General features: G+C 47.6%; 1 pseudogene; it reads right to left on the bottom strand.

The window, feature by feature from the left end:
* Positions 1-3,413: 3,413 nt before the first annotated feature.
* LOC143640076 (protein-tyrosine kinase 2-beta-like) overlaps positions 3,414-21,669 on the bottom strand; it is a 43,124-nt pseudogene continuing 24,868 nt past the window's right edge.

Genomic DNA, 21,669 nt, shown 5'->3' with positions numbered 1-21,669 from the left:
ACAGCAGTATATAAATATTTTTCAAATGAGAATTTAATCAAGGCTTCATCCCCCCTCCCTTTTATTTGATTTCTGAGAAGAGAATGAGTCAGTGAAGTCAGAAATCTGAAGTAGCAGGCTTCAAACCAAAGTGGCTGGAAAAGGAGTCCAGGCAGTGCTGTAGTTTTCTCCAGAAGCAAAGAAAAATTATAGCATTTCTGAGCAAAAGGGTGGGGAGCTTCATATGTAATATGAAAGTGTAAATAGGAAATACACTGATACCATACTTGTTGGTATCAGAAGCACTTCTTACCTAAATGAGGTTGATGGAAACGTTATTACCTCTCAGTGGCATCAAGAAGAACAGTCAGAAATTCCCCTGGACTGTCAATACCATCTTAGCAAAACCTGAGATGATATGTTCAGTTATTCATCTGAGAAACTTTTCTTTAATATATAATTATTGACATACTACTCTGGGCTAGAAATTGGTGAAGTACTCAGAAAATAACATGGGGTAAACAGTTCCTATCCATGGGAAGCTTGCAGCTAAGTGGGCAATACAGACTCAATCAAACACTACTGCCCATTAATATGTACTTAAAGAATGAGATAAATGGTAGGAAGGGGAAACAGCTTTGAAAGAATATTTTGCAAGACAGAAATCCTGCAAGGATTGTTGAATGAGAGTTAGCTTCTCTGAAAATTTGACAGTACCACACCTTTAACATTTTATCATTTTATTTATAGTACTTACCATGACCTAGGTCACAGTAAAATATGAAATTCATATTGCCACACATGGTTCTAAGGAACTGAGGATTCTGTATGAATTGATATTTAAAGGAAAACATAGTTAACTCCATAAACTCTCTTCCCAAGTTTTCTTCTCTATATAGTTCCAGAGTATATGCACAAAAAATAGCAGTTGAATATATATTTTCATAGGTGTTAGATACAGAGCCAATATCCTTTCACACATTAGAGAATATGGACTACGCTGTTTCTGAAGTCCTTGCCCCTTCCATATGTCTGTAAGCACCTAACTGCCTTTTTTCCTCCTACCCCATTTAAAATACCTCCAAGTACCCTGTAATCCATTTTGACAGTCATCAATTTATGAGCCCTCAACTCTAAACCCATCCGTTAATACTTGCTTTGTGAAAATAAAGCTGGTTTCCTTTTTCCTTGCCAGTTTGTGTAATGTTAAATTGTGTCAGCAGAGGGTGGTGGAAGGACACTGGAAGAGAAGGGTTTCTTTCTGGATTGGTGTTCTGGGCTCCTCCTTCAAAGCATGTAGCCTGTTCACTCCTGCTCTGTTTCCAGAATTTGATTCCTGAGGAGCAAGTGGCTAGTTCTGCAACATGCAGAGCTTTTTCAACACTTGGTTCCTATAGTACACAATCGTCAATAGCACCCAGCGTCTCCCTCATACTTCTTTCTGTAGTTACTTATCTCTTTGAAATTGGAGGGCCAATTTCTAGCAATTTACTGAGGGTAAATTTCTGGTCAGTTCCACTGTGTTAGCACCTCAGAAACTTCTGCCAGGCATTGATCATAAGCAAGCCCTCTCCAGCAAGATCTAGATCTCAGCCCTGCTAGAGTGGGGGATGAGATCTGTCTTGGTCCTAGGCTTAGTGGCTGTGCTTTCTGCTAATACTTTTTCCTCTACAATTCTCTTAATACTTGGAAACACTCACCTTAATGATGTGTTGTTAAAGTCAAAATTCTTTATCTTAACTTTTCACTGTCCAATGTACTGAGGAATCTTTGTTTCTTTATCAGATCTTGACTGATACAGCCATTAATGATATTTTAAATCCCAAACAAGGGCAGTGATATCACAACTTTGGGATGTTTCATGTGCCACTTATATACTGGTATAGTTTCTGTTCAGTCTTTATGACATAACCAAGTCACTGGGATTCTTAATCCAGGTCTGGTCCTTGGAGAGTCCTCTCCACTCTCCAAGGACCAGACCTGAACTAGTGTTCTTTCTTCTCATTTTCATCCCAGTACAGTTTTGTCATGTTCTTACAATATTCACATAATTGTTGCTTTACTCATTTACCTCCCAACCACAATAGGAGGCTCTTTAAGGTATATACACCCAGCACAGCATATATTTATAATGAGCATTTTAAAAATTGTTAAATAAATGAATGCTTGAGTGAATTAATGATCACTCTTTTCCTTCCTACTCCCTGTCTAATCTGCTTTCCTTTCAGGGTCTTGTCCTCTCATTTGACTTTCAGAGGCAGGGTATCCAAAGCTCAGTCTTATTTCTTTTCTCCTTTCTCATCTCCCTGTTCTTCTCCCAGCTTTCTTTTTTCAATTCCCTCTTCCCATATAATGGTAGTTTTATTTCCATTTAAAACTAACTGTATAATGTTACTTGATTACTCTTACAAATGGTTTAATGCTCTCTCATGGGAGTGAGCCATGTGTGGAAGGAGTGCATTAATTTTTGAGAGAGGGGACTGCTATGAAAAATGTATCCTCTTGGGATCTTGTTTTCTGTATTGCCATGTGATCTCTTTTTCCTATATGTGCTCCCACCGTGATGCCATCCATCAGACTGTGATGTAGCCAGAAGGCTTTCACCAGAGCTAAGCACAGGTCAGTGTTTTATTCTTGGATCTCTGAAACTATGAGCTAAACAAACCCCTCTTCTCTATAAAGTATCCAGCCTCAGGCATTTGTTATAGCCACACAAAAAGGAATAAGTACTCATTAAGCAATTGAAGCTTAGATCTGATACTCCAAAATGAACAAATTTTGAGGCCACAAATATCCTTGGTTAAGTGTCAATACCTGTAAACACAATGGTATGGCTGCCCCATACAATTTTATACTATTGACAAATAGTGATAAAAAGGAACTAAGTGCCTGAGGTTCTATATACAGAGATAAGAATATCTAGGTGTAAAAAAAAAATACACAGACTGAGAAAGATTCAATGCAGAAAATATGAGTTACTGGAGTCCAGAAAACACTGTATAATTTTACAAATGCCACCACTTTCATGTTTTGTGTGTTCCAAGCTTAATCTTAGCAAATCTTTAACGAACAAATATTATAAGACTCAACAGAATGAGTCTTTCAATTTCGTAGTAAGACCAAAGGAAAAAAAATGAGAGACTTTACAACCTTGAATGTCTAGGCTGGTTTTTCTGAAATACACTCTAGGTATTCTTCCCAGGTCATGGACAGTTAACACTCCCTTTGTCTTTTAAAGTGATGTTCATGAGCCACAACACCTGCCAGCCTCGTTACCCCCGCCGCCTACCCTTCCTTGCTCAAACACCACACCACTTGCCCCTGCCTCTTCCATCCCTACATTCCTGTTTTTTCCACTCCAAATTTTCTCCATCCTTCAGGGCCCCACTGAAAGCCAGCAGCAGGCAGGAGTCACTCTCCCCTCTGAATACCCTTTACGTGTCCCCCACAACTTTCTGGCTCACATTACCCATGAACCTGCACTTGACCTGCTCCTTCTGACTGACTGTAAGCTCCTTGGAAGCAAAACCACGTGTTCCTCCTTCAGCATCCTGGACAGCACCCGCAAGTGCACAGGCCCACTGTGGCCTGTGGAAATTCAGTACTGACTTGTGAAGACTCCGGAAAGGAGATGCTGCCATCCTGACTCTGAGGCATCCCACAGGCTCCCAGATGAGCCAGGCCATGGGGCCAGTCAGGAGGAAAATTGTTGTTACCATCTCTGAGCATTGCTTTAATGTTTCCAGTTGCCTTGCAGGGAACCTCGTCAGCACTTCGCCTGGGAGAGAATTTTCTCAGTGTTTCTGATCTATATTTTTAATCTTTTCTGTTTGGTTAAAGAAGTGCTCATTATGTTCTTGCAGGCAGATTTTTTTCTTAGCAATTACTTCTAAACCTCTGACACAAAAGGTCTTTTTTTCCTGTGGCACAGTCTGTCTTTATGGAATGGAACAAAATCCTCCCAGTGGAGCAGGGCTTAGACAAAGGCCATGCAGCCCCTCACGTATACAAAACAGCTTCTTTCTAAAAGCACAATTTTTAAAGTAAAGCTCCCTAAAACTTAATTATGGATAAAGAGTCGAGGGCAGAAGGGTAGAGAAACTGCATACTGCCTAAATTATAGTACATGCTTAGAACCATAGTTTTATTATTGTTATGCATATGAAAAGACAGAAATTGTTTAAATTAATGTGAGAGAGAAAAACGAGGTAGGTTGGGGAGAATTTATTTCACAATAGATCTCGCAGCCTGGAATTTGAAGCTACCATGGGCATTCAAATTTTTAGTAAATAAAGAATAACAGTACAGATATATGTCAACATACTTGCCCAAAATTTCCAAAACTCTTATGATAAACACATATTTCCTTGCCTCCAAATTTTTAGAGACATATATGTTGAGCCTGAAATATTAGACATATATACAAGTTAGAGCTCAAATAGTGAGTTTAGCCTGTTTTGTAACCCAGTTTGGTAAAATGTGTCAAGATTTCATGGCAACAAATGGCAAGAGGTCATTGCATTAAAGGAGATGATTGGTGGCAAGTGAGCATCTGCTTTCAAGCAAAGATGGTTTTGTTACATAAGATCTGACAATCAACAGATATTCCACAAAGCACTCAGTGTCTCACAGTTGCTGATGACATAGCGATCAATGGGGAGGTGGCTTAGCCTCTCTAGCAGTTCATGAGCCTGTAACCACAATACCCTCTAAGCTCCTTCCCACCCAGCAACACCTTTACAAAAGCAGCAGCAGTAGAAGCAGCTGCCAGGAAGCCTTTCTTTCCTCTGATGGAGGAGAGATTTAGCAATCAGGCAGGATGGCAGAGTGGGGCAGAACATCCAGGGTCTTTTATTCTCCAGCATCACCAGGCCTGGCTGCACTCCACCCACCAGCCTCCACACTAATGCACTGCATCTGCCTCTGGGGCTCAGAAAAGGAAGGGAATTTTACATCATTTGCCACAGCTCCAGTGTGGACAAGGGTAGTTCCAGCTGGTGTCCAACTGGTGTCCCCAGGAGCAGAGCCTAACTTCATCCCAACTTTGATATATTTGCAAAGGGAAGAGTCACAGAACACCTTGATGACTTGACTGGCACACAGAAGCATGGAGGGCACCCCCTGAGGCTGAGAATGTGGGGTTCCTAGTATCCCAGGCCACCTCCCTCCAGTAGCTTCCTCAGTCCGGGCTGGGACTCAGCATGCAGTGCCCTCTTACCCGCATGCTGTGGCGCTTGAAGACATTGTGCTGGTGGAGAGGTGGGGTACGCAGCGAGTTAATGGGAGATCGGTACTCTATAGGGCTGGTGAGCATAGGGGAGCTGGACACAGACCCTCAGGGACCTATTAAGGAGAAGCAAAGAAGCACTAGGCACAGGACAAGGCAAGGGGGTGGACAATCAGCTGCTACAAACAGGAGCACAAAGAAGTGATACAAGAGCATCATGGGGGACACAGACTTGCTCTCTCAGAGTTGCTGAAGAATGTGGTGTGGCATTTCCTTGGCCCTGTTGGAGACACCTGGTGGAGCATCATGGCCTCTCATCTGCCTAACACTCCCCTAGTGGTATTCTGCACACACAGGGTCCATGCAGGCTGCTATTGAGACCATGACTCCTCCCTTGGGCCCTTTTCCAAACAGTTATGTTTCATAGTCATGTTACAAATTGACAGATATGATTAGTCCATTGATAAATAAATTCTCACACACATAGTTGTCCTTCCATATTCAAGGGGGATTCATTTCAGGACACCCTGAAGATATCCCAAATCTGCAGATGCTCCAGTTCCTTGAGCAAACTGGCATGGTATTTGCATGTAATGTACATATATCTCCCAGTATGCTTTAAATCATCTCTAGATTGCTTTTGCCATCTAATGTAATGTAACTACACAAATAGCTGGCATACAGTAATTTTAGGGGAATGGCAAGAAAAAAGTCTGTACATATCCAGTATAAATGAGATTTATTTTCCTATGTTAATATTTTTGATTCCTGGTTGGTTGAATCCATAGATACAGAACACATGAATATGGAAAGCCAACTGTGTGTGTGTGTGTGTGTGTGTGTGTGTGTGCGTGTGTGTGTATGTGTGTATGTGTAATTTTCAATAATTATATATAATTTAATTTAAATTTAAATAACATCACTATTTTAATTATGTTTAGTTTTTAAGGACGTTGCTTCCACCTTCTGAATCAAAGCATTTTATTTTCACATAAAGGATTTATCTGGGGCTGAAGATGTGGCTCAAGTGGTGGTGCGCTTGCCTGGCATGCGTGTGGCCCGGGTTCAATCCTCAGCACCACATACAAACAAAGATGTTGTATCCACCAAAAACTAGAAAATAAATATTAAAAAATTCTCTCTCTCTCTCTCTCTCTCTCTCTCTCTCTCTCTCTCTCTCTTTTAAAAAAGGATTTATCTGTTGGTTCTTGGTTCTGTTTACTCAGGCATAGGGCATTTCCTTGGGAGGAGATACACAAACCTGGGGAACAGCCCCCTGTAAGGAGCATCAGTAAATTGACATTGTTGCTATTGGTTGAGATATTCCAGTTCTGAATGGCAACACTGATTGGGGGATGAAAGAGAAGGACAGAGATGAAGCCGGGCTCCCTCTTACCCAGACACAAAAAAGGACTCAGGACAGAGGCATTCTGAGTCAGGGACCTACAGCCTTGGTGAGAGACATGGTTGGTGGTGACAGAGGTGGAGAAGGCTCAGATGGAACCCTTCTCCCTTCACTGGCTACCCAGGTCCTGGCCAGGACCTCTGCAGGGAGCCTCAGGGATCCACTCTATTCTCTGGAGACATCATCCTTCCCCAGTTCCTAGGGATTACTTCTCAGAGGCTCTGCTCAGGGTAGGAGGCCAGGGAAGTCTTGGACATGGGGAGGGAGCTACAAGCAGGTACACAAAGCAGCAGACACTGCAGACAGACAGACTAGGCTACAGGAAGGTCTGCTTAGCTGAGGAAAGTCTGGCAGGACTGAGTTGCTATTCTTTTGATGTGAGTTCAAGTTCACATCAAAGAGCCAAACAAAGAAACAAAGAAGAGTCAACCCAGCTATCTTTATCATCTGAGCAGATGGCTGCTACTCCTTAATGGCACAGGAATGGAATTTCAAGAAACACCTGACAAGGGATGGGCCTGGCCATTCCAAGCCCCCTGGTTACACATTTACCTGGAACTGTAGTTTGAGAGCGAGCAGGTTGGTTTGTGGAGGGGGTCTAAACAGCAAGAGGTCATTGGACTGGCTGGGGTGGAAAACAGGATATAGAGCAGTGTCAGTTGCATTTCTCCCATTAATAAATGAGTTGGCCCACTAAGGGGAGCATCAGGTTGAATGTAGCTCAGCCATATTCACAATGAAGGAGCAATAGTGGACAAGGTTATCATTAAAATAATTTTGCATCCACTTCTGAGTACCAGTTACATGCTGAGAGATGGGAAGTCACAGGGGCTGGCCTCTGCCACCTGGGCTACGGCTAATTGGGGGTTTAATGACCTCTGTGTGTGCAGCCTCCCTGTATGTGGGAGTGCCTGACAAAACAGCCATGGATAGCCACATTCAGAGCAGGAGGTCACTGAGGGCTCAGGGACTCACAGAAACTTCATGGAGATAAAAGCTGCATTGGGCCCTAGGGAAAGGGCAGCACATGCCTGGCAGGAGGAACAATGAGAAAAGACCTTGGTCCACATTATGCATTATTATAGACTGAATGTTTGTGTTCCCCTCAGTTCATATGTTGAAGTCCTGTACCCCAGTGTGATGGTTTAGGAGGCAGAGATTTTGGGAGGTGATTAGTGTTCAATGAGTTCATGAGGATAGGGCCCCATAAAGGGATTAGTGCCCTTATAAGAAGAGGAAGAGAGACCAGAGGTTTCTCTCTCTTTCCACCAGGTGAGGACACATTAGGAAGGTGGCTATCTGAAAGCTAGGAAGGGGCCCTCACCAGATACCAAAGTTGCTAGAGCCTGGCCTTGGACTTCCAGCCTCCAGAAGAGACATAAGTGAATGATTTAAGCCACTCATTCTGTAGGATTTTTTTAGGGCAGCTCTAGCTGACAAATACAGGCATGGTCTCTGGACCCCTCCCCCACCTGATGGTGGAACAGCTGGGCTCTGGCTCCTGAGCCCAAGGCTGTCATGGAGAGCATGGACAGAGAATGGACTTTGGGGACTTAGGATACTCTCCATCCATGTATCCTCAGGGAGAGCTAACTTAGCCCTAGGAAACTCTCAGAAGAAAAGTGCCCAGGTTCCCAAGGGAAAGTTCTGAGAAATGACTTTTCCACAAGGTGTCTGCTGTCTCAGATGACACCTGCCAGGGCATGAAGATGACAAGGGGTGATTGATAAGTAGCTGAGTTGCAGAACTGAGAGAGGATTGTAGGAAAGCATCCTGCTTCCATTGAACAGGCAGTGGGTCACACAGGTACTGGCTCTGTTGTGGCTCATGGAACTAATAGCAAGGCCAGGGGTGGCTTACCTTGGGTGGGGGTTCCTGGGAAGCAATGGGCTCCAATATTTTAGGTGAGCATTCCTTTCTTGCTCTATGGCAATGTCCTTCTCCATCTGATAAATGTCACTGCCAAGGCAGCAGGTCAGACAGGGTGAGAGGGCCAAAGCGAGTCACTCCTCTCTATGACATTGAAACTAGGAGAGGCCTGGACAAGGGCCTTGATCCCATTTTCATTTATGTTTTTTCTGAAGAGTGACCTGGGGGACCCCTCTGAGACAGGCTGGGGTATGGATCCTGAGGGCACCCTGCACCAAGTTGGGAGGACCACAGGGATGGGTCCAAGGTGGGAGGAGGTCCCTGGAGAGCCAGACTTAACCCAACAGGTCAGCAGAAGCCTGCTATATCCCCAGCTCCCCACACTTCCTGCTTTTCTGTGCCTGCTATTGGTGCCAACCCTGTTTAGATTTCCAGTGTCCCAGTCAACTTCATGATGAAGGCCTGGGTTTGACTTGTCATTAAACAATTCACCATCTGGTTTCTGATGTGAGCAAATGGGCTGTGGATTCATCTCCCCCAACCCTCACCTGTTAGCCATTCTAGTGCCCCTCACCTTTCTGCCCCAATTCAGTGCTTCTCAACCTGGGCATCACAGACCCCAGAGGCCTCTGGAATTACTGCAGAGGCTCCATCAATCCACACTTTCAAATGGGTATGAGTGTTATGTACTTTTGTTTTTATTTTATTTTTCTTTAAAGAGAGAGAGAGAGAGAGAAAATTTTATATATATATATATTTAGTTTTTGGCAGACACAAAATCTTTGTTTGTATGTGGTGCTGAGGGTCGAACCCGGGCCACACGCATGCCAGGTGAGCGCGCTACCTCTTGAGCCTCATCCACAGCCCCAGAGTGTTATGTACTTTTGAATACTGCCTGGTACTGTGTTTTCAAACACAATGTATTTTGCCAATCAAAGGATTCTAAAATTACGATTACATGGAAGAATTCTCCAAATTTGACCATTAAAACAGCCCTTCCTACCCTACAAGATTGGGAAACAATAATCAAAACCTTTATTTCCCCTAAAGAAGGGACTGTGAACTGAGGTAGGCAGCTGGGGTCCTTTGGGTCTTTGAGTATCCTTCCTTTGCATCAGAGAAGCCTGCTTTAAACTGCATCATGGTGGGGGGGTGGCTGGCCCATTGCCTCCGAAGGAGACACCTCTCATCTTAGGCACCCCATCATGCTCCCCTGGTTCTCCAGATCCCATAATGGATTAAGACCACACCGTCCTCACTCAGAACTTCTGCTCTCTCAAAGTACAGCTTTCAATACATTTCTCCCAGAACTCCCTGGCTTCTTCAATCTTCCTTGTGAGGGACAATGCAGATGAATTAATCAGGACAGCCAATGAAGGAGGAAAATAATTTTTATTTTGAGACAAGTCTTGCTAAGTTGCTTAGAGTCTCACTAATTTCTGAGGCAGTCCTTGAACCTGCAATCCTCCTGCCTCAGTCTCCCAAGTCATGGGGATTACAGGCATGTAATACCACACCCAGCCAAAGAGGATTACAGGTGTGCAATACCACACCCATCCAGAGAAGCTTTTTAAGCTAGAGGTTTTGCAGACTATGTTGGGGACCCTGCCCCACAAATAAATGCACGGTCATCCCTGCTGCCCCCTGCCTGGGCATTCCCAGCCTCCTCCTTGGTGGCCTTCAACCAGCCAGTTTGTAGGGGTAATTTTCTTGCCCTCACTAAAATTTGCCAATATGTTTATATGATATCAATGAGTAGTATTAACAACATGTTAATGTTGTTAAAGGTCAACTAAGCAAGAGATCTCCTAAAACAGAGGTCAGCAAACCATGGTCAAAGGCCACATGTGGTCTCCCACTTATTTTTCTATGGCTTCAAATTAAAAATGGTTATCACATTTTTTTAATAATTGAAAAAAATAAAAATAAAATGATATTGTATGCCACATAAAAATTATGGTATTGATGTTCTTATTGAACCCAGCTACCCCCATTCATTCACTACTGCCTATGACTGTTTTTAAGCTGTGGAGACAGAGATGAGAAGACTGGACAGAAGCCCCAAAGATTCACTATCTGGTCCTTTACAGAGAAGGTCAGCTGACTTCCTTGCTAAAGTATTCCTAATGAAGGGGACCACCCTTGGGAGCACTGATGGCAGGCATTCCACCAAGCAAACTGGGGACTCCTGGACCTCTGAAATGGAAACACCCTTTACCTGTGACCTTCCAGTACCAGGGGAACAAGTGTCTTGGCACTGAGAAAGATAAGGCTTCAGACTCCTAACCCCACTCAGGAGACAGGTGTTTTCCAGCCAAACTCTGAAGACCATAGGTGTCTGGGCCATCTTTTTTTTTTTTTGGTACCAGGGATTGAACCCAAGGGGTGCTTAACCAATGAGCAACATCCCCAGACCTTTTTTATATTTTATTTTGAAATGGAGTCTCACCTAAGTTGCTTAGAGCCTCGCTAAGTTACTGAGTCTGGCTTTGAATTTGTATTCCTCCTGCCTCAGTCTCCCAAGCTGCTGGGATACAGGTGTGTGACACCATGTCTGGCTGCACCAGACATATTTTTATTCCAATAGAGAAAATACCTTCTAGGCACAGCATGAGCAAGGCACAGGGCTGGGTTGGAGATGCCCTGATGAGCAAGGCCTCCCCAGACTCACCTTGTCTCTGAACTAGTATCTGACAGTGAACCTGGCCTCAGCCTTTCAGCCCCTGACAGAGCTGCTTCTGTACCGAGTGCCCAATGCTCATCATGCCTCTGCCAAGAACCAACTCATTCTGTGTGGTCATGTGGCTCAGAGATGATCAGAAGGGAGGTCTGGGTACACGTCCTGGCCCTCCTGTCACTGCCTTAGGCAAGTCACTGACTTTGAACCTGATCTCTTCCATTCAGCAGATGGGAATGGGGCCACCTGCTGCATAAGCCTGAGGAGCCCCTGAGTGCACTGACTTAGCTGTAAGCCTCTCAGTGCCACCGGCAGCAGCTTGCCTCTGAGGCAACCCAGCCAATGCCCCCCACACCAGCTCCCCAGCCCATGCTCACCTGAGGCTGCACACGAGCTCCGTGAAGTGGGTCCAGACACTGGGGTCATAGTCCCAGCAGCGAGTCATGAGGGTGTAAAGAACAGGTGGACAGAGGTCAGGTTTGGGCAGCCGGTCCCCTTTCTCCAGCACCCCAATGACATCCTTGTTTTCCAGCCATAAGAAAGGCTGCTTCCCAAAGCTTAGGATCTCCCACATGCACATAGCTGAGGGCAGAGGGGAAACGTCAGGCACCCTGCTGGGAAGTGGGCACCCAGGGAACACTATGGCCATTAGCACTTGGTCCCAGCAGGGAGCGTCTGTGTTATTTTGCAACTTCCTGTATGGCCACTGGGGTCTTACCCACCATGGTGGTCCACTCAAGGGACCAATGACCTACATCTGTGGTACATGAACCAGGGCTTCCCCTCCCTGACTCTCTCAACATGGAGCTGGCTGGATTCTGTAGGTTCAGGAGGTGGCCCATGTTGGAACTACCGGATCCTTTTTGGGAAGGTTAGGAGCTACAATAATAGGGCAGGCAACACCCCTTGCTGCCTGTATGATCATGGGCAAGCCCCTTAATGGTCTGAGCCTCAGTTTCCTTATTTGGAAAATGGGGGTAACAATGATGAGGTTTATAGTCACCTGTGGGAGAACTGGCAGGTAACCTGAAGTGCTGTGTTTGGTGAGGTTGCCCATTCACACCCAGCTAGGCACTCTCCACTCCCTGCCTCTCTTTTCATGAAACACCTGAGTTTTTTTTGTTTTAAGTTCCCCTCCAAGGCATCCCCATATTTGTCCTCGGAGCTGGTTGGTGGGGTGCATGCTTATCAGAGCCTTTTACAGGAGGATGAACCCAGATTTTCTAGGCCAGTCCTTGGCTCATGTCACCTCTGACTCTACCACCACCTCCCCACCCCTGGGACTTCTCAGTGGCCACAGTGAAATGGGGTAATTGGGTCCAGGGATCATCCTCCTCTTGGTCAACCCGCACAGAAAATTTGAGCCCATTTCCACACTCTCCTGAATTGCCTCATACCAAACATCCAGATGTCACTGGCTGTCGTGAAGTGGCAGAAGTTAATGGATTTGGGGGACATCCATTTGATGGGGAGACGAGTCCAGAGGCTTGGGGTGGGCAAAGAGGTTTACAGGCATTATTAAGGGAAGAAAGATCTAGAACTTTCCAGAAAAACAACCTACTGTCCAGAAGCTCATGGTCTGGGCTCCCCAGTTGTAGGCTCCTGAGATTTTGGTTTCAGAGACAAAGCAGGGGCTAGAAGTTCCCTCATCCTTGTAATACCTGTCATCCTCAATGTATGAAGAAAGGCCAAAGTTCCCCAGCTTCACACACTCTGGGGAGGCCACCAGGATGTTCCAGATGGTGATATCCCTAGAGAAGGATGTGGATACCAGGGTGAGCACTGCCTAGGACCCTGGGGCAGGTGGGAGAGCTGAAGGAAGGTTCCAAGGAGGTGAGTGAAGGAAGAGGTTGTATACAGTTAGCTTCCTGCGAGGTGAGCTCCAGCCTCCTAGAGGAGCTACTGGTACTGATGGCCTTGGTCCTAGCATGGCTCCCCACCCCAAACCAGTGGGCATGTTGGCCTTCTCACAGGCAGCTCTGCTCCAAAAAGTCTGCTTCTGTTGTTAAAATGCTGACCTGAAAGCATGCAGGCTTAAGTTCCCCAAGGGGGCTGACCCATCATTCCACTCCCTTAGCCTACAGCCACTGACAGGGTTTACCTGACGTTCATGCTAGGACATGAGCTTCACAAAGACAAGGTTTGTCTGTTTTGGTGACAACTTTGTCCCAGAATCTAGGATAGTGCCTGGCACCCAGGAGGAGCTCCATAGTACTCACTGAATGAATGGATGCTTCCTGTGTGGCTTTGCATAGGGTCAGGCACAAGGCCACACAGGCCATCTCAGTGGTGGGGAAGCACCTGGTAAGTGCCCAGGTAGTCTCCTGGGGCTATGTTCCCATGGCAGTAGCCTCCTCTTAGGGAATGGGAACAAGGCCAGGTGGGGAAGAGACAGCTCCACAGCCCCAGGGGCTGGGGAATGAGGGTGGTGCTGGGCCTCAACCTCAGGATCTCCAGGTGCTCTATTAGATCCTCTTCCTGGACCCCTGGCAGCTAAGTGGGCAGGCTGGAGGAGGTGAAGCTCTGAGAGGGTGGGAGGAGGTTTCCTGGCTTTGCAGGGGAGGGGCAGAAGGTCTCAGCTAGAGTCAGACACTAAGCTTTGGAGTTGCTCTGAAGCTACTTCTAGTGACAGTTCTCTGAGGCCCACACAACTGTTTTGGCTTTTTAGTGAGAAAACACTTTGTAGAGGTGCTCAAGTGCTCTAAGCTGCTTATTGCAGGCCCAGGCAGGGACTCCAGCTCCTCCCTGTGGGACTCTGGCCCTGATCCTCAGTTTCCTCTGGGGTCAGGGATGGGCTTCGCTTTCCTGCTGTCTCCGTGTACCCACCTGTGCACACAGCTGATGATTTCCAGGTAGGCCATGGCTTTGCATATCTGCAGTGCATACAGGACAAGGGTGGGCACCTTCAGGGAGTTCTTATTTCGCTCTAGATAGTGGCCCAGCTGTGGGAAGGGAGGTGCTGTCAGGACCCCAGCATGGAGCCAGGGCGGCTGGCAGCCACTGACCCTCCCCTTCCTCTGGGGCAAACCCCAAGTCAGCAAGATGTTCTGGCGACTTCTTCTATCAACAGGGCCTCTGCTTCTGCTGAGTATGGAAGGCAGGAAACTGGGAGAAGTGTCCTTTGCTCCCTTGGTGTCCCAGCTATCTTCAGGGTGCTTGACCTGCTTCCTCCAGCTCACCTCCCCATAGGAGTACAGTTCCATGATGATCCAGGTGGGCTCCTCTTCGAAGATGCAATCAGCTTCACGATGTGGGGGTGGTCGAGATTCTTCATGATCACTGAAGTGGGAGCAGGAGGTCACACAGGGGAATGGGGAAAGCTGGAGGAGAACCCTCGCCTCTCCTCTTCCTTAGAAGGCCAGGGAGTCTGGGCCCCACCCAGGTGTGCCTACTTGCCTCGCTCATGAACTTTTCCTTATTGTCCAGGGTGCAGTCCTTCTTGCAGGTCTTGACAGCCACATTGATTTTATCCCTTTTCTGCAACAAGAGGGTTTAGGGAAGCTTGGTCCAGCCTAGTGCTCAAAGGAAACCGTTCCCGCCCTTGCCTCAGCAGGTCCTTCCCACGGACTTTGCCAACTGCTGAGGGGCAAGGCGACCTGGCCTCTGCAGGACACACCACCCCTTCCTTTCTTCCATTTCTCTCCCCTTTCCCCTTCTCTTCCTCTTCTTCCCCTTTCTTCTGGACCAGGATGGGTTAGACCCAGAATGAGGTTTGGAGATCAAAGAGCTCAAGCTCAGCTGTTCAGACCAAGATGCTGAGATGAGGGGCCGCGTGATCTGCCCTGGTTAGCAGGTGACCCCAGGCCTTCATGAAATGTGGGCTGGCTGGCCCTGTTCTCTCTAAACTTGGCTTCAAACTGTGCTTCCTTCCTTCCCTGCCCACACCCCGGCGCTGTCCTCCCCAGGCTTGCTGAGCATGGCCACAAAGGTGAAGCCTGTCCACCTAGAGGTGCCCCAGATGAAATTCCACTTGGCTGGATCCACCCTCCTGCCCTCCGTGTATTCTCCTACCAAAGCCTCACCCCTACACAGGTGGACAAAGAGTCAGGAAGAGTCTGGGACTCACGTGATTTGTGTGGACCCCTTCATAGACCTCCCCAAAGAAGCCTTCTCCTAGAATACAGTTGAGAACCACATCCTCGAAGGCAATGCCATACTGTGGACCTGCACAGATGGAGAACACAGCCTCTGGGCACACAGACTAGCTGGCATCCCCTGGTGCCCCAGAACCCCATAATACCTCAGCCAAAAGGCACAGGCTGGGCTGGGAAAGGGGATCTAGAATGTTCCACTGCATCAGATCCATGGAGGAGCCATCACCCATTTCCTGGGTCCCAGGTCCATGTTCTTAGAACCCCCATATCCCACAGACACACAAAAGCACACAATCCATCAGGGGAGGACCTCAGCTTTCAACCCACAGGATCCCAGGTTGGCTGCTTCCTCATCACACTTGGGGCAGGAGGAAGGGAGGGCAGGAAGATCCACGGTGGTGTCCCAGGAATCCTCATCATGTCACTTCCCAGACCCCTAACTGGTCACCTTGGCGGGGTCCAGGACCTACCTCCCGAACGTCTCAAGGTCTCGTGGGGAATCTCTGCATAGATGTCTGACTCTGGAATGACAGGATGATGCCCAGCATATGGGTGAGATGTCTCGTCAGGCAAGGAACCTGGGTGTGGCTCGCACCTGGAGCCCAGCACAGTCAGAGGTCAGGGTGCTGCAGGAGGGGAAGCTGGGCAAGTCTGTGGCTCCTGTCCCAGGCTTTGGGGCAGCCACTGAGCCTGGGGTATCTTGGCTCAAGTCTCTGTTTTGTTATCTAGGGCAAATCCATCTCCTTCAAACATACCTACCACCCATTTAAAACCATTATGAACTGGGTGCTTGTGTCTCAAAGCACTGACTCAAAATTTGATGGTTTTAGGATATGCAGCTTGGAGGGGCAATTAGATGAGGTCAGGGAGTGGAGACCCATTACAAGATTAGTGTCCTTATAAGAGGAGGAATGGCCACCAGAGTTCCTTCTCTCTGCACCACAGGAGCACACAGTGATAAGGCAGTCACCTGAATGTGCTGGTTCCTTGACCCTGGACTTGCCAGCCTCTGGAACTGTGAGAAATAAATGTCTATCTGTAGTCATGTGGTCTGTGGATTTTGTTTGGAGCCACCTCTCGTTACGACAAACTCAGTATGTGTACAGACAACTCAATATATGCTAGCTATTACAACTGGCGATATTTTAAAGCCAGCGCTGAGAAGGGTTAGGAAAGGTTGTTTTCTGTAACTTGGAGGGAATGGTCAGAAGAGCAGGCAGAGGGACCAAACATGGGGAGGTGGGAACAGGCCGTGGGCAGGGTGGGCACAGGCCGTGGGCAGGGTGGGCAGGCTTACCTATGCTGCAGCTTTCTGAGAGGTGGGACCACCTCACCTCTAGGTTTCTGCAGGAGGTGAGAGGGCAGGAAGTAGATGAACCCAGAGCTTGCAAAGCTCCCCCAGAGCTTTGGTCCCCCTCATCCACCGCCTGATAGCAGAAGTAGCCCACCTGGCTGCAACAAGCTGGGGCATGGCCTGGGCCTGGGATGGGGCTCAGCAGCAATCCTCCCAGGATGTCACCAGGGGGCTACATGGAGGGCAACACACTGTGGGAAAGGCCAGGGTCTAGAGTTCTTTCAAAAATGAGGGGGTGGGGGCACCCTGCTTGTTCATCCTCCTCCCAGCACACACTGGCTGAGCTCAGGGCCCTTCCAAATCCCCACTGTACTCACAGGGTGGGAATCTGGGGCAGGCTGTTCCGCATCTCACCATCTGGAGAAAGAGGACAGGAGGGAAGATTGGAGCCAGGGACACAGAGTCCGGGATGGATGGAGGGCCTGTCACTGCTCCATAAGGAGACCCCTCCCCACCTTTTGTCCCCTCTCAGCATCAGGGTGGAAGCTATGTAGGCCTTGGACCAGAATCAGAATCCTCCTTGTAGGCTTCCTCCTGCCAGCACCCTATGATCCATCTCAGACCTATTTGCTGACCCTGGTCCCAAAATGAGGAAGATCCACCCATGTCCTAGCAATGGCTCTGATCTCCCTGGTACTACAAATACAGCACTTCCAGAAGCTGGCCTCTATGAAGCTCTGACTAGCAGGACCAGGGGTGGCTGTCCAGGACCAGGGACTGTAGCTGGTGACCCAGGATGGCCCCACAGAAAGCACCTGCAGGGTTACTTGAGTGCCTCCTCACACCCCTGAAGAACACATTTGTTCAAGGGCCAATGGCTCCACGCCCCCATGCCTCCACATCACCCTGTAGGCTTGGCTCAGCGTGCAGCTGTCCACTGTGCCTTTTAGAGAAACTTACCTTTCTTGGGATGGATGATGAGAGAGCCTTTATGTTTCCCCTGAAGCTGGCAATAACCATCTTAGAGGTCAGCCATGTTCTCAGCCTCTGCCAGAGATGAGGTTTTGATGGACAAAGACTGCAGAGAAAAAGCCAGCCAAAGGTGAGACCTCAAGCCTTGCCTACACTTTACCCTTTAGTGCTGCTTGAGAGGCTGCAGGGCCTTCATCTCCAACCCTGCTGCAGGACCCCCAACCCCAACCCACACTTCCTCCCATCTCTGCTGGCCTTCCCTGTTGCCACTAGTGGGCGTGCTTGTGCTCCCTCCTACTGACCACCTTGAGTTCTGGGAAGACTAGTGAGAAAGCAGGATGCCTTGTACCACGTGGGGTGCTCCCTATGTAAAGCAGAAACTGAAAAATGGAAAACAGAGTGGAGCAGAGACAGACTGGTGAGAGCAGAGATAGATGCTCTGCAGTTGGAGGTCTCTGATTCTTCCACCATGAAATCCCCCCATCCCTGGGATCTTGAACTATAAGTCATTTTCACTTGGTCAGTATTAGACCCTACTTCTTTCCTGACATTAAAATAAAAATACAAACCATCATCCCAGCACCTTGTTAGCGCATGGGTGCAGTTTTCTTAACAAGATCCTCAAAGCCACTGAAGCCCTGGCTTCCTGCTTGTCACAGTCATGTCGACCCAAGGGCATCCTAACCCAAAGTGATACCCCTGAAGAGACTCCAGGTGTCCAGAGAGGCTTACCTGGGGTGTGCCTTCAATACCCAGCTGCAGGACAGCCTGGCCCTCCTCCAGCGGGAGGCACCTGATGGACCTGATCTTCTTGAACTCAGCCAGGCAGGTGGGCTGTGGAGAAGAAGGGGGCCTTAAGAGCATTCCATTGCTGGGATCAGGCAATACAGATGAGTCAGGAGGGGGAGGGAGGAGCGACTGGGAGTCTCTCTGCAGATGAAGGGAGAAAGTCTGGAAGGATCATCAAGTCCAAGCCCCTCACCTTACAGAAGAGAAAATGGGGTGTGGAGAAAGGCAGGACTTGCCCAAGGTTATACGTCAAGGTGGCAGTAGAATCAGAACTGAACCCAGAACTGCCTCCCTTTGCCACTTACAGAGCTACTCTTCTCTCTGTATCAGGAGAATGTCAAGCATGTCCTTTTCTCTCTCTCTGCACCTATGTCTGCAATAAGGAGCCATCTGCCCAAGCTGCCATCCCCAAACACTGTCCACAGAGCTCACGCCAAGGGTGTGGCTCTCTGCTCTCAGGAATGGGGGAAGATGAATGATTGGGCAGACAGAGAAGGAGTCAGAAATCTAAGACCTTGAGCCAGGGGCTGGCGTGGCCTCAGTGCTCTCTACCTTTGCATCTTGACTTGTCAGCTGGCGGATGCCTTTGGGGCCAATGACCAGGTCCACTGTAATGTTCCACCCTTGCTGGAATATAGGAGAGAGAGGACTGTTATCTCTCTTCTGCCACCTGGTGTGTTGACACTCTAAGAAAGGCTCATTAAGCTAGACAGGGACCACTGTCTCTACAGCTCACCCCTCTGGATAACTGCCCACCTGCCCACCTCCCACAGCTGGAGGCCAACATTCAGCTCCCTGCTTGGCACATGGATTAACATGAGTTCCGCCATAGGCAGGTAACAGCAAGGCCCTGCTGTCTGAACACTGTTCCTGGCCCCGAATGGCTCCCTGGCCCCTAGCCTGCCAGGCCCAGAACCCAGGCCCAGAGAGAATAAGGAGGGTGGTCATTACAACAAGTTCACAGTGATAGGTCTCCTGATCAATGTTGGCAAAGCCCGCCAGGGTATTGAAAAACTTCATGACACACTCCTCCTCCTGGTGTGAGGCATACTGCTGGAAGGTCTGCTAGATCACCTTCCAGAACTGCTTAGGCTGGGGAGAGGTTGGCAGTGATGAGCCAGGCCCTGTCCCTCCTGGCACCTGTCCTTCCACTAGGTCTCACTGGGAGGATGCCCATGCTGGAATATGCCCCCAGGGCTCCTGCCGTGAAAGCAACACTGACCTGTTCCTCAAAACACACTCAGTGGTCTCAGGCGGGGCCCACCCTAACCCTGAGCGAGAGGCAAGGAAGTCGGCCTCCCAGGGCTCAGGCTGCCTCTTGGGAGGCTGGAGCCAAGTGCAGCCCATCCTGATTCTCCACCACAGAAGTGGCCCAATGTCCTGGCTTAAGACAGCACAGATGCCCCAGCTTCTTTGAGGATCCCCAGCCCAATCCTTGTAGTTCTAGTCCAGGGGATCTGCACAAAGAAGGTTTTCTGGGCCCCTCACCCTTTGATTTTCTCACCTTTAAATTCTCCTGCATCTGCTTTGGGAAAAACAGGTCGAGTCCCACTTCCTTTCTGAAAACAGGGAAATAGAAGCAGCATTTGACTCTCCTTCTCTCCAGCTCAGGACTTCTGGCTAGTCTGGAGGAGGTACCAGGGCTTGGGGACAAGGAGAAAGGCCCTGACTACCCTGCTCTGGTCCAGGGCTGAGTGGGAAAGGAGGCTCTGGAGGGAAGGAAAGGAGGCAGGTCAGGAGGCAGCCCTGCACTTACTCCAAGAGCTGGAAGTTGGACTTCTTGTCAAGGGCGTTGTGGGGCATGTCCTTGAAGAACTGCCTGGAGAGAAAGGAGTTATGAAGGGGAGACTCGGTAACTGGAGAAGAAGGCCATCAGGGCCGTAAAATAAAATAAAATAAAATAAAATAAAATAAAATAAAATAAAATAAAATAAAATAAAATAAAATAAAATATAAGGGCACTCATGCCCAGGAGTTGGCCTGGAGGCCCTTCCCCTGCCAGAGGTGGGACTTGCGGAGAGGGAGCAAGGTGGCAGGGGGGTAAAATTGGATCTTCAGAAAACAGTGAGCACAAGGAAATCCCCCAGACTTTGTTCCCAGAAAGGCAACATCCTCGTGCTCTGGGAGACCCAGCTCCTGGGCTGTGGGCTCTGAGGCTGAGGAAGAAGATGGCGGCCAAGCCCAGGAGGCCAGGAACACCACCTGCACCTTCAGGTCCTGGGTTCCTGGGCACTTTCTTTTTTGCCTATTATCTATCTCTGATGTGTGCATATGTTTGTGTGTTCACCTAAACAATTATTAAATAAACATGTTAAAATTTTTGAATTTGTAAAAGAAAATATAAATAATCCATAATCCTACCACCAGAGGTGGCATCTATTAATATATGACACATCTTCTTCAAGTTTCATTTCTCCTAAAAATATATGCATTCATGAAAACTTGTATGTATGGTCAGATGCCACATAATGACCTTTTGGTCAACAATGGACCACAGATATCATGGTGGTCTCATAAGATTATATCACCTAGAGTCATAGCTGTCTTTGTTTGTGTAAATGGACTCTGTTGTGTTAGTGTGACAATGAAGTTACCTAATGATGCATTTCTCAGGATGTATCTCCATTAGTAACTGATGCATGACTGACATATTTATTTGTAGCAATGGTGGTTTCAGCTGAGACCAAATAGCCAATGTCCCTGCATATGCCAGCCTCCCTTCCCTGTCAGGATTGCTGTGTCTAGTCATTTCACTGACTATTGCAGACACTGTCCAATCTTACATTAAAGTAACTGATGCTTGCAATCCCAGTGATTTGGGAGGCTGAGACAGGGGAGCCTCAAGTTAGAGGCCAGCCTCAGCAACTTAGTGAGATCCAAAATTAAAAATAAAAAGGGCTGAGGATGTAGCTCAGTGATAAAGCACCCTTAGGTTAAATCCCTAGTACCAAGAAGAAAAAAATAATAACTCAGTAATCCTTTAAGCCAGGTGTCCTATAGACATCTGGGACCAGTTTTGTGCTACTAATACTATAAGCAGAGAGAAGCAAGTAACTTATGACCCCAAAGCAATGAGCTCAGACTGCTCACCCTGTTTAGAAAATAGGAAGGTTGGATCCTCACCTCAAACTATTATCTAGAATATTTATTTTTTAAATATAGATAAATATAGATATAGATTAAACATAGATAAATATAAGCAATAAAACCATTATAAAGCTAGAAAAAGAAATCTAGGAAAATATTTTGATATCACAGGGTCAAGAACATCTAAAGCATGAAATTATAGAAAAAAAACCCCAATAGGAGCATAAAAATACAATATTATGTCCTGAACAATTTTTAATAAATGGTGTCTTTGAA

The sequence above is a fragment of the Callospermophilus lateralis genome, unplaced genomic scaffold, assembly GCF_048772815.1.
Source record: "Callospermophilus lateralis isolate mCalLat2 unplaced genomic scaffold, mCalLat2.hap1 Scaffold_112, whole genome shotgun sequence".
Classification (NCBI taxonomy): Eukaryota; Metazoa; Chordata; class Mammalia; order Rodentia; family Sciuridae; genus Callospermophilus; species Callospermophilus lateralis.
This window is presented reverse-complemented; position numbering and strand designations above follow the sequence as displayed.